This window comes from Tursiops truncatus, chromosome 4 (genome assembly GCF_011762595.2).
Source record: "Tursiops truncatus isolate mTurTru1 chromosome 4, mTurTru1.mat.Y, whole genome shotgun sequence".
Lineage (NCBI taxonomy): Eukaryota > Metazoa > Chordata > Mammalia > Artiodactyla > Delphinidae > Tursiops > Tursiops truncatus.
In genome coordinates, this window is record NC_047037.1 from 123,162,824 (window position 1) to 123,176,968 (window position 14,145).

Sequence of the window (14,145 nt, forward strand, 5' to 3'; positions counted from 1 at the left end):
ACCAGCCCGAGAGGCTTGTCTGCTCACCCGCCGGGGCGGGCGGGGCTGCAAGCTGAGGCCGGAGCGCAGGGAGAGGACTGGGGTTGGCGGCTTGAACATAGCCTGAAGGGGTTAGTGCACCACAGCTAGCCGGGAGGGAGTCCGGGGAAAAGCCTGCACCTGCCGAAGAGGCAGGAGACTTTTCCTTCCCTCTTTGTTTCCTGGGGCGTGAGGAGAGGGGTTTAAGAACGCTGCTTAAAGGAACTCCAGAGACGGGCGCGAGCCGCGGCTGAAAGCGCGGAATCCAGAGACGGGCGCGAGCCGCGGCTGAAAGCGCGGAATCCAGAGACGGGCGCAAGCCGCGGCTAAAAGCGCGGACCCCAGAGGCGGGCGGGAGACGTTAAGGCTGCTGCTGCCGCCACCGAGGGGCCTGTGTGCGAGCACAGGTCACTCTCCACACCCCTCTTCCGCGGAGCCTGTGCAGCCCGCCACTGCCAGGTTTCCGGGATCCAGGGACAACTTCCCCGGGAGAGCGCACAGCGCGCCTCAGGCTGGTGCAAAGTCACGCCGGCCTTTGCCACCGCAGGCCCGCCCCGCACTCTGTGCCCCTCAGTCCCCGCCGGCCTGAGTGCGCCAGAGCCCCCAATCAGCGGCTCTTTTAACCCCATCCTGTCTAAGCAAAAAACAGACGCCCTCCAGCAATCTACACGCAGTGGCAGGGCCAAATCCAAAGCTTAGCCCTGGGAGCTGTGAGAACAAAGAAGAGAAAGGGAAATCTCTCCCAGCAGCCTCAGAAGCAACGGATTAAAGCTCCACAATCAACTTGATATACCCTGCATCTGTGGAATACCTGAATAGACAACCAATCATCCCAAATTAAGGAAGTGTACTTTAGGAGCAAGATCTACGATTTTTTCCCCTTTCCTCTTTTTGTGAATGTGTATGTGTATGCTTCTGTGTGAGATCTTGTCTGTATAGTCTTGCTTCCACCATTTGTCCTAGGGTTCTATCCGTCCATGTTTTTTTAAAATTATTTTTCTTAATAATTAATTTTAATAACGTTATTATACTTTACCTTCGTTCTTTCTTTCTTTCTTTCTTTCTTTCTTTCTTTCTTTCCGTCCTTCCTTCCCTCCTTTAGACAACGAATCATCCCAAATTGAGGAGGTGGTCTCTGACAGCAAGATTTAGGATTTTTCCCCATTTACCTCTTTTAGTGAGGGTGTATGTGTATGCTTCTGTGTAAGATTTTGTCTGTATAGCTTTGCTTCCAACATTTGTCCTAAGGTTCTTTCCATCCCTTTTTTTTTTTTTCTAAATAAGAATTTTTTAATTCAATAACTTTATTATACTTTATTTTATTTTTACTGTATCTTCTTTCTTTCTGTCTTTTTTCCTTCTTTCCCTCCTTCCTTCCTTCCTCCCTCCCTCCCTCCCTCCTTTCTTTCCTTCTTGCCTTCTTTCCTTCTTTGCTTCTTTCTTTCTTTCTTCCTTCCTTCCTACCCTCCTTTCCTTCTTTCTTTCCTCATACTTCTACTAATTCCCTCTACTTTTTCTCCCTTTTATCCTGAGCCGTGTGGATGAAAAGCTTTTGGTGCTCCAGCCAGGAGGCAGGGCTCTGCCTCTGAGGTAGGAGAGCCAACTTCAGGACACTGATCAACAAGAGACCTCCCAGCTCCACATAATATCAAACGGTGAAAATCTCCCAGAGACCTCCATCTTAACACCAGCACCCAGCTTCACTCAACGACCAGCAAGCCACAGTGCTGGAAAACCTATGCCAAACAACTAGCAAAACAGGAACACAACCCCACCCATTAGCAGAGAGGCTGCCTAAAATCATAATAAGGCCACAGACACCCCCAAACACACCACCAGACGTGAACCTGCCCACTAGAGAGACAAGATTCAGCCTCATCACCACAACACAGGCACTAGTCCCCTCCACCAGGAAGCCTACACAACCCACTGAACCAACCTTAGCCACTGGAGACAGACATCAAAAACAGGAGGAACTACGAACCTGCAGCCTGCAAAAAGGAGACCCCAAACACAGTAAGATAAGCAAAATGAAAAGACAGAAAAACACACAGCAGATGAAGGAGCAAGATAAAAATGCACCAGACCTAACAAATGAAGAGGAAATAGGCAGTCTACCTGAAAGAGAATTCAGAATAATGATAGTAAGGTTGATCCGAAATCTTGGAGATAGAATGGACAATAGATTGGACAAAATGCAAGAATCAGTTAACAAAGACCTAGAAGAACTAAAGATGAAACAAGCAACGATGAACAACACAATAAATGAAATTAAAAGTACTCTAGATGGGATCAATAGCAGAATAACTGAGGCAGAAGAACGGATAAGTGACCTGGAAGATAAAAGAGTGGAAATAACTACTGCAGAGCAGAATAAAGAAAAAAGAATGAAAAGAACTGAGGACAGTCTCAGAGACCTCTGGGACAACATTAAATGCACCAACATTCGAATTATAGGGGTTCCAGAAGAAGAAGAGAAAAAGAAAGGGACTGAGAAAATATTTGAAGAGATTATAGTTGAAAACTTCCCTAATATGGGAAAGGAAATAGTTAATCAAGTCCAGGAAGCACAGAGAGTCCCATACAAGATAAATACAAGGAGAAATACGCCAAGACACATATTAATCAAACTGTCAAAAATTAAATACAAAGAAAGCATATTAAAAGCAGCAAGGGAAAAACAACAAATAACACATAAGGGAATCCCCATAAGGTTAACAGCTGATCTCTCAGCAGAAACCCTACAGGCCAGAAGGGAGTGGCAGGACATACTGAAAGTGATGAAGGAGAAAAACATGCAGCCAAGACTACTCTACCCAGCAAGGATCTCATTCAGATTTGATGGAGAAATTAAAACCTTTACAGACAAGCAAAAGCTGAGAGAGTTCAGCACCACCAAACCAGCTTTACAACAAATGCTAAAGGATCTTCTCTAGGCAAGAAACACAAGAGAAGGAAAAGACCTATAATAACGAACCCAAAACAATTTAGAAAATGGGAATAGGAACATACATATCGATAATTACCTTAAATGTAAATGGACTAAATGCTCCCACCAAAAGACACAGATTAGCTGAATGGATACAAAAACAAGACCCTTATATATGCTGTCTACAAGAGACCCACTTCAGACCTAGAGACACATACAGACTGAAAGTAAGGGGATGGAAAAAGATATTCCATGCAAATGGAAACCAAAAGAAAGCTGGAGTAGCAATTCTCATATCAGACAAAATAGACTTTTAAATAAGGACTATTAAAAGAGACAAAGAAGGACACTACATAATGATCAAGGGATTGATCCAAGAAGAAGATATAACAATTGTAAATATTTATGCACCCAACATAGGAGCACCTCAATACATAAGGCAAATACTAACAGCCATAAAAGGGGAAATCGACAGTAACACATTCATAGTAGGGGACTTAAACACCCCACTTTCACCCAGGGACAGATCATCCAAAATGAAAATAAATAAGGAAACACAAGCTTTAAATGATACATTAAACAAGATGGACTTAATTGATATTTATAGGACACTCCATCCAAAAACAACAGAATACACATTTTTCTCAAGTGCTCATGGAACATTCTCCAGGATAGATCATATCTTAGGTCACAAATCAAGCCTTGGTAAATTTAAGAAAATTGAAATTGTATCAAGTATCTTTTCTGACCACAACGCCATGAGACTAGATATCAATTACAGGAAAAGATCTGTAAAAAATACAAACACATGGAGGCTAAACAATACACTACTTAATAATGAAGAGATCACTGAAGAAATCAAAGAGGAAATCAAAAAATACCTAGAAACAAATGACAATGGAGACACAACGACCCAAAACCTGTGGGATGCAGCAAAAGCAGTTCTAAGGGGGAAGTTTATAGCAATACAAGCCCACCCTAAGAAGCAGGAAACATCTCGAATAAACAACCTAACCTTCCACCTCAAGCAATTAGAGAAAGAAGAACAAAAGAACCCCAAAGCTAGCAGAAGGAAAGAAATCATAAAAATCAGATCAGAAATAAATGAAAAAGAAATGAAGGAAACAATAGCAAAGATCAATAAAACTAGAAGACTGGTTCTTTGAGAAGATAAACAAAATAGATAAACCACTAGCCAGACTCATCAAGAAAAAAAGGGAGAAGACTCAAATCAATAGAATTAGAAATGAAAAAGGAGAGATAACAACTGACACTGCAGAGATAAAAGAGATCATGAGAGATTACTACAAGCAACTCTATGCCAATAAAATGGACAATCTGGAAGAAATGGACAAATTCTTAGAAATGCACAACCTGCCAAGACTGAATCAGGAAGAAATAGAAAATATGAACAGACCAATCACAAGCACTGAAATTGAAACTGTGATTAAAAATCTTCCAACAAACAAAAGCCCAGGACCAGATGGCTTCACAGGCGAATTCTACCAAACATTTAGAGAAGAGCTAACACCTATCCTGCTCAAACTCTTCCAAAATATAGCAGAGGGAGGACCACTCCCAAACTCCTTCTACGAGGCCACCATCACCTTGATACCAAAACCAGACAAGGATGTCACAAAGAAAGAAAACTACAGGCCAATATCACTGATGAACATAGATGCAAAAATCCTAAACAAAATACTAGCAAACAGAATCCAACAGCACATTAAAAGGATCATACACCATGATCAAGTGGGGTTTATTCCAGGAATGCAAGGATTCTTCAATATACACAAATCTATCAATGTGATAAACCATATTAACAAATTGAAGGAGAAAAACCATATGATCATCTCAATAGATGGAGAGAAAGCTTTTGACAAAATTCAACACCCATTTATGATAAAAACCCTGCAGAAAGTAGGCATAGAGGGAAATTTCCTCAACATAATAAAGGCCATATATGACAAGCCCACAGCAAACATCATCCTCAATGGTGAAAAACTGAAAGCATTTCCACTAAGATCAGGAACAAGACAAGGTTGCCCACTCTCACCACTATTATTCAACATTGTTTTGGAAGTTTTAGCCACAGCAATCAGAGAAGAAAAGGAAATAAAAGGAATCCAAATCGGAAAAGAAGAAGTAAAGCTGTCACTGTTTGCAGATGACATGATCCTATACATAGAGAATCCTAAAGATGCTACCAGAAAACTACTAGAGCTAATCAATGAATTTGGTAAAGTGGCAGGATACAAAATTAATGCACAGAAATCTCTGACATTCCTATATACTAATGATGAAAAATCTGAAAGTGAAACCAAGAAAACACTCCCATTTACCATTGCAAGAAAAAGAATAAAATATCTAGGAATAAACCTACCTAAGGAGACAAAAGACCTGTATGCAGAAAATTATAAGACACTGATGAAAGAAATTAAAGATGATACAAATAGATGGAGAGATATACCATGTTCTTGGATTGGAAGAATCAACATTGTGAAAATGACTCTACTACCCAAAGCAATCTATAGATTCAATGCAATCCCTATCAAACTACCACTGGCATTTTTCACAGAACTAGAACAAAAAATTTCACAATTTGTATGGAAACACAAAAGACCCCGAATAGCCAAAGCAATCTTGAGAACGAAAGAAGGAACTGGAGGAATCAGGCTCCCTGACTTCAGACTATACTACAAAGCTACAGTTATCAAGACGGTATGGTACTGGCACAAAAACAGAAAGATAGATCAATGGAGCAGGATAGAAAGCCCAGAGAAAAACCCATGCACGTATGGACACCTTATCTTTGATAAAGGTGGCAGTAATGTACATGGAGAAAGGACAGCCTCTTCAATAAGTGGTGCCGGGAAAACTGGACAGGTACATGTAAAAGTATGAGATTAGATCACTCCCTAACACCATACACAAAAATAAGCTCAAAATGGATTAAAGACCTAAATGTAAGGCCAGAAACTATCAAACTCTTAGAGGAAAACATAGGCAGAACACTCTATGACATAAATCACAGCAAGATCCTTTCTGACCCACCTCCTAGAGTAATGGAAATAAAAACAAAAATAAACAAATGGGACCTAATGCAACTTCAAAGCTTTTGCACAGCAAAGGAAACCATAAACAAGACCAAAAGACAACCCTCAGAATGGGAGAAAATATTTGCAAATGAAGCAACCGACAAAGGATTAATCTCCAAAATTTACAAGCAGCTCATGCAGCTCAATAACAAGAAAACAATCAACCCAATCCAAAAATGGGCAGAAGACCTAAATAGACATTTCTCCAAAGAAGATATACAGACTGCCAACAAACACATGAAAGAATGCTCAACATCATTAATCATTAGAGAAATGCAAATCAAAACTACAATGAGATATCATCTCACACCAGTCAGAATGGCCATCATCAAAAAATCTAGAAACAATAAATGCTGGAGAGGGTGTGGAGAAAAGGGAACACTCTTGCACTGCTGGTGGGAATGTGAATTGGTTCAGCCACTATGGAGAACAGTATGGGGGTTCCTTAAAAAACTACAAATAGAACTACCATATGACCCAGCAATCCCACTACTGGGCATATACCCTGAGAAAACCAAAATTCAAAAAGAGTCATGTACCAAAATGTTCATTGCAGCTCTATTTACAGTAGCCCAGAGATGGAAACAACCTAAGTGCCCGTCATCGGATGAATGGATAAAGAAGATGTGACACATATATACAATGGAATATTACTCAGCCATAAAAAGAAACAAAATTGAGCTATTTGTAATGAGGTGGATAGACCTAGAGTCTGTCATACAGAGTGAAGTAAGTCAGAAAGAAAAAGACAAATACCGTATGCTAACACATATATATGGAATTTAAGAAAAAAAATGTCATGAAGAACCTAGGGGTAAAGCAGGAATAAAGACGCAGACCTCCTAGAGAACGGACTTGAGGTTATGGGGAGGGGGAAGGGTGAGCTGTGACAGGGCGAGAGAGAGTCATGGGCATATACACACTAACAAACGTAGTAAGGTAGATAGCTAGTGGGAAGCAGCCGCATGGCACAGGGATATTGGCTCGGTGCTTTGTGACAGCCTGGAGGGGTGGGATGGGGAGGGTGGGAGGGAGGGAGACGCAACAGGGAAGACATATGGGAACATATGTTTATGTATGACTGATTCGCTTTGTTATAAAGCAGAAGCTAACACACCATTGTAAAGCAATTATACCCCAATAAAGATGTTAAAAAAAAAAAAAGAAAACTACAAGTATATGTAAAATGACTAAAGAGTTTTATGTAAGTACACATTGTTGCATCAAAATTAAGAATAATCAAAGTATCAATATTTCAGGCTACTTATTGTTGACTAATATATTTTATGCTTACCAAGTTGGTTTTGGTCAAATTAATTTTAGCCAAATAAGATGAATTTCAATTTCCATTTACACTGAATAAGTTAGTTATAATATATTTATTATCTTAACCTTATATAAGACTGTATACTCAGAGTATTCCAAATAGAGAACATAAAAATGAGAATGCTTAAGTTTCAGAAAGGTCAGAAAATGCCTACATCTAAAATAGATGTAGAAACAGTAGTTTGATAGTAAACATTAAGAATGTTTCTTTAACGTGGAACCAATTTTTTTTTTTTTTCGGTACGCGGGCCTCGCACGAACCCATGTCCCCTGCATCGGTAGGCGGACTCTCAAGTACTGCACCACCAGGGAAACCCTACTGAGAAATTTTTTAAGTAATTTATTTGATTTTAATTTGAAAGCTAACTACAAATTTAGTTAACTTATGCTATGATGCATGCCATTGGGTGGTTATTATTAAATTTAAATTTTAGAAAATCTTGTTACAATACCAAGTTTTGCTTTTCCTAAGGGAAAGCCAATCTCAGACAATAACTCAACATTTTTTTAAATTAATTAATCTCTTTATTTATTGAAGTATAGTTGATTTACAATATATTAGTTTCAGGTATATAATATAGCAATTCAAAAGCTTTATAGATTATGCTCCATTTAAAGTTACTACAAAATAATGGCTATACTTCTCTGTGCTGTATAATATATCCTTGTTGCTTATTTATTTTATACATAATAGTTGGTATAAATACCCCTATTTTGTCCCTCCCCCTTCCCTTTTCCCAATGATATCAACATTTTAATATATTTTATGAAGAATCTTTTTTTTCTTGTGTAGCTGAGCCACAATAAAAGAATAATAAAATCATATTTAATAAATAATAGCAATTCAGCCATTTTACTAATCAAGTAAATTTTGGTCTCATGTCAAATAAACAGTATGACTCTCAGTGCTCCTCAGTTCCAAAAATGGCACTTTCCTGGTGGCACAGTGGTTAAGAATCTGCCTGCCAATGCAGGGTACATGGGTTCAAGCACTGGTCCAGGAAGATCTCACATGCCGCGGAGCAACTAAGCCCTTGCACCACAACTATTGAGCCTGCACTCTAGAGCTGGTGAGCCACAACTACTGAAGCCCACATGCCTAGAGCCCGTGCTCCACAACAAGAGAAGCAACCGCAATGAGAAGCTTGTGCACTGCAATGAAGAATAACCCCCACTTGCCACAACTAGAGAAAGCCCGCACGCAGCAACAAAGACCCAACACAGCCAAAAATAAAATAAATAAATTTATTTTTAAAAAAGTATTATTTAAAATATTCACCAATGTTTACATTTTATCTTTTATTGGGGGGCATGAGAGAGATTTTCTAATTAGATTGGTGTCGCAGCCCCAATGTTTTTGGGTTACTGGTGACTGATCCAGACATTGGAATATTTTATATGCTCTATAGTTTACTTAACATGTAATGAGTATGTCATGCATTGTGTTACTTGGTTTAATCAATTTTTTGTTTAAAAATATATTTTTAACCATTTATCATATGTGCATGTGTTTTTTTGTGTGTATCTTTGGAATTTACCAAACAGAAGACACTGTGTTCTGAGTAACATACAGTTATATAAAGTGTGGTGTCCTTCAACTAAAAGCTTTGAAACAAGTAGAAACTGGTAATTTTCTCTACTTTAGTATTAAATATAGATAACTCTAAAATCAATTTTTTCAAAATAAAACTGGCTCTTAAATGCTCATTTACTCATGAGTCTGCCTCCTGAATTCAATACACTTTAAGTGAAACTTATCATCATCTCTCCTAAAATACCTATTCTTTCTGATTTTCCTATCTCCTTCAAAAAGGGGATAATCTCTTCTTCTGTTACCTCCTTTGTGTTGGCTGGAATATCACTTGATTGCTGAAAGTAGAGGAGCCATTTTGAATGGTGAGTTAGCCTTGGGAACAGAAATAAGGCACCAAGGAACAATGACATGGATGGGACATATTTTTTTGTGTTTCAGCAACATTCCATCAGTGTCTGATTTTTATAAGTAAATCGTGTAAAACTTCTATTTTACCAAATTATTTTATTTTTGTCACTCACGTTTAAGCATATTTTTTCACAATATGCATAATTAATTTATTATAATCTACCATCACAGCCATCACAACCAACCAGAGCCTCCTGTTTCTAACCCCACATCTGAGCAATGAAAACCCTTACACTCTTTGTCAAAGCAGTGGAACCAGCAGCTATTTCCAGGAGAATATGCTCTGCTTGGCACTGGAACAACTCAGAACAAGGCTATAACTCATCAGTCAAAGAGAAATGGCAGAGTAAATACCATGGCTGAGAAATCAGACACAGCAGTGGAAATGTAAAACACCCTTTAAGGGTTCTACAAACCCTGGAGTGGGAGTATTTTGCTGTGAACTGGAATTTCTACATAAAATTAGGACAAGATAAAAGATAATGTGTGTTTAATTTGTTTTACTCATATGTATTTGGGAATTACACTGACCTACAGTTTCTGCTTTATTTAGTCAGTTATAATGCTACTTTACCTAGACATTATAATACTAAGTGAAGTAAGTCAGAAAGAGAAAGACAAATACCATATGATATCACTTTTATGTGGAATCTAAAATATGATTCAAATGGACTTATTTACAAAACAGAAACAGACTCATAGACATAGAGAACAGAATTGTGTTTGCCAAGGGGGTGGTAGGGGGAGGGAGGGATTAGGTGTTTGGATTAGCAGATGCAAACTATTAGATATATGAATAACTGAATCATTTTACTGTACAATAGAAATTAACACAACACTGTAAATCAACTAAACTTCAATAAAATAAATTTTAAAAAGAATGGCAGTAGCATATTTATTCCTGAGTTCAAATGCAAAAATTTAATTTTGATATGCAGTATGTCCTCTACATGTGAACCTTCAAATTATGAATTTACAAAGATGTGAACGTGTGTTCCATCAATGTCAGGTGTGAATGAAATTGCAGCTTGCCCTCCATCTCCCATTGTTTAAGAGGCTTCAGCTCTACCATCTCCAATTTCCTCTCCCTCCTCCAGTCAGTAACTCTTCTTGCCTGTTCACTTGATACACAGACAAGCCCCTGTATGCCAGTTGTTGTATTATACTACTGTAATTTTCAAGGTACTGTGCTGTAAGATTAAAAATGTTTCCTTTATTTATTTTTTTCATTTCTGAGCTTTTTAAAAAATTTTTATTTATTTTTTGTTACAGCAGGTTCTTATTAGTCATCCATTTTATACACATCATTGTATACATGTCAGTCCCAATCTCCCAATTCATCACACAACCACCACCACCCGACACTGCTTTCCCGCCTTGGTGTCCATATGTTTCTTCTCTGCATCTGTGTCCCAATTTCTGCCCTGCAAACCAGTTAATCTGTACCATTTATCTAGGTTCCACATATATGCGTTAATATGCAATATTTGTTTTTCTCTTTCTGACTTACTTCACTCTGTATGATAGTCTCTAGATTCATCCACATCTCTACAAATGACCCAATTTCATTCCTTTTTATGGCTGAGTAATATTCCATTGTATATATGTACCACATCTTCTTTATCCATTCATCTGTCGATGGGCATTTAGGTTGTTTCCATGACCTGACTATTGTAAATAGTGCTGCAATGAACATTGGGGTGCATGTGTTTTTGAATTACAGTTTTCTCTGGGTATATGCCCGGTAGTGGGATTGCTGGGTCATGTGGTAATTCTATTTGTAGTTTTATGAGGAAACTTCATACTGTTCTCCATAGTGGCTATATCAATTTACATTCCCACCAACAGTGCAAGAGGGTTCCCTTTTCTCCACACCCTCTCAAGTATTTGTTGTTTGTAGATTTTCTGATCATGCCCAGTCTAACTGGTGTGAGGTAGTTTTGATTTGCATTTCTCTATTAATTTGTGATGTTCAGCAGCTTTTCATGTCATTCTTGGCCATCTGTATGTCCTCTTTGGAGAAATGTCTATTTAAGTCTTCTGCCAAGTTTTTGATTGGGTTGTTTGCTTTTAAAATATTGAGTTCCATAAGCTCTTTATATATATTGGAGATTAATCCTTTGTCCCTTGATTCATTTGCAAACATTTTTTCCCATTCTGAGGGTGTCTTTTCGTCCTGTCTGTAGTTTACTTTGCTTTGTAAAAGTTTTTAAGTTTCATTAGGTCCCATTTGTTTATTTTTGTTTTGATTTCCATTACTCTAGGTGGTGGATCAAAAAAGATCTTGCCGTGATTTATGTCAAAGAGTGTTCTTCCTATGTTTTCTTCAAAGAGTTTTATAGTGTCCGGTCTTACATTTAGGTCTCTAATCCATTTTGAGTTTATTTTTGTGCATGGTGTTAGAGAGTATTCTAATTTAATCCTTTACATGTACCTGTCCAGTTTTCTGAACACAACTTATTGAAGAGACTGTCTGTTCTCCGTTGTATATCCTTACCTCCTTTGTCATAGATTGGTTGGCCATAGGTGCATGGGTTTATCTCTGGGTTTTCTACCCTGTTCCATTGATCTATATTTCTGTTTTTGTGCCAGTACCATATTGTCTTCATTACTGTAACCTTATAGTATAGTCTGAAGTCATGGAGTCTGATTCCTCCAGCTCCGTTTTTTTCCCTCAAGACTGCTTTGGCTATTCAAGGTCTTTTGTGTCTCCATACAAATTTTAAGATTTTTTTGTTCTGGTTCTGTAAAAATTGCCATTGGTAATTTGATAGGGATTGCATTGCATCTGTAGATTGCTTTGGGTAGTAGAGTCATTTTCACAATATTGATTCTTCCAACCCAAGAACATGGTATATCTCTCCATCTGTTCATATCATCTGTAATTTCTTTCAACAGTGTCTTATAGTTTTCTGCATACAAGTCTTTTGTCTCCCTAGGTAGGTTTATTCCTAGGTATTTTATTCTTTTTGTTGCAATGGTAAATGAGAGTGTTTACTTAATTTCTCTTTCAGATTTTTCATCATTAATGTGTAGGAATGCAAGAGATTTCTGTGCATGAATTTTGTATACTGCAACTTTACCAAATTCATTGTTTAGATCTAGTAGTTTTCTGGTAGAATCTTTAGGATTCTCTATGTATAGTATCATGTCATCTGCAAACAGTGAGAGCTTTACTTCTTCTTTTCCAATTTGTATTCCTTTTATTTCTTTTTCTTCTCTGATTGTCATGGCTAGGACTTCCAAAATTATGTTTAATAATAGTGGTGAGAGTGGATATCCTTGTCTTGTTCCTGATCTTAGAGGAAATGCTTTCAGTTTTTCACCATTGAGAATGATGTTTGCTGTGGGTTTGTCATATATGGCCTTTCTTATGTTGAGGTAGGTTCCCTCTCTGCCCTCTTTCTGGAGAGTTTTTATCATAAATGGTGTTGAATTTTGTCAAAAGCTTTTTCTGCATCTATTGAGATGATCATATGAGTTTTATTCTTCAATTTGTTAACATAGCGTATCACATTGATTGATTTGTGTATATTGAAGAATCTTTGCATCCCTGGGATAAATCTCACTTGATCATGGTGTATGATCCTTTTAATGTGCTGTTGGATTCTGTTTGCTAGCATTTTGTTGAGGATTTTTACATCTATGTTCATCAGTGATATTGGTCTGTAATTATCTTTATTTGTGATATATTTTTCTGGTTTTGGTATCAGGGTGATGGTGACCTCATAGAATGAGTTTGGGAATGTTCCTTCTGCAATTTTCTGGAAGAGTTTGAGAAGGATAAGTGTTTGCTCTTCTCTAAATATTTGATAGAATTCACCTGTGAAGCCATCTGGTCCTGGGCTTTCATTTGTTGGAAGACTTTTAATCACAGTTTCAATTTCATTACTTGTGATTTGTCTGTTCATATTTTCTATTTCTTCCTAGTTCAGTCTTAGAAGGTTATACCTTTCTATGAATTTGTCCATTTCTTCCAGGTTGTCCATTTTATTGGCATAGAGTTGCTTGTAATAGTCTCTTAGGATGCTTTGTATTTCTGTGGTGTCTGTTGTAACTTCTCCTTTTTCATTTCTAATTTTATTGATTTGAGTCCTCTCCCTTTTTCTTGAAGAGTCTGGCTAATGGTTTATCAATTTTGTTTATTTTCTCAAAGTACCAGCTTCTAGTTTTATTGATCTTGCTATTGGTTTCTTTGTTTCTATTTCATTTATTTCCTCTCAGATCTTTATGATTTCTTTCCTTCTGCTAACTTTGGGTTTTGTTTGTTCTTCTTTCTCTAGTTCCTTTAGGTGTAAGGTTAGACAGTTTATTTGAGATTTTTCTTGTTTCTTGGAGTAAGCTGGTATAACTATAAACTTCCCTCTTAGAACTGCTTTTGCTGCATCCCATAGGTTTTGGATCGTCGTGTGTTCATTCTCATTTGTCTCTAGGTATTTTTTGATTTCCTCTTTGATTTCTTCAGTGATCTCTTAGTTATTTAGTAATGTATTGTTTAGCATCCATGTGTTTGTGTTTTTTACATTTTTTTTTTTTGCTGTAATTGATTTCTAATCTCATAGCGTTGTGGTCAGAAAAGATGCTTGATATGATTTCAATTTTCTTAAATTTACTGACTCTTGATTTTTGACCCAAGATGTGATCTATCCTGAAGAATGTTCCATGCGCACTTGAGAAGAAAGTGTAATCTGCTGTTTGGGGATGGAATGCCCTATAAGTATCAATTAAATCTATCTGCACTCTTGTTTCATTTAAAGCTTGTGTTTCCTTATTAGCTTTCTGTCTGGATGATTTGTCCATTGGTGTAAGTAAGGTGTTAAAGTTCCCCAATA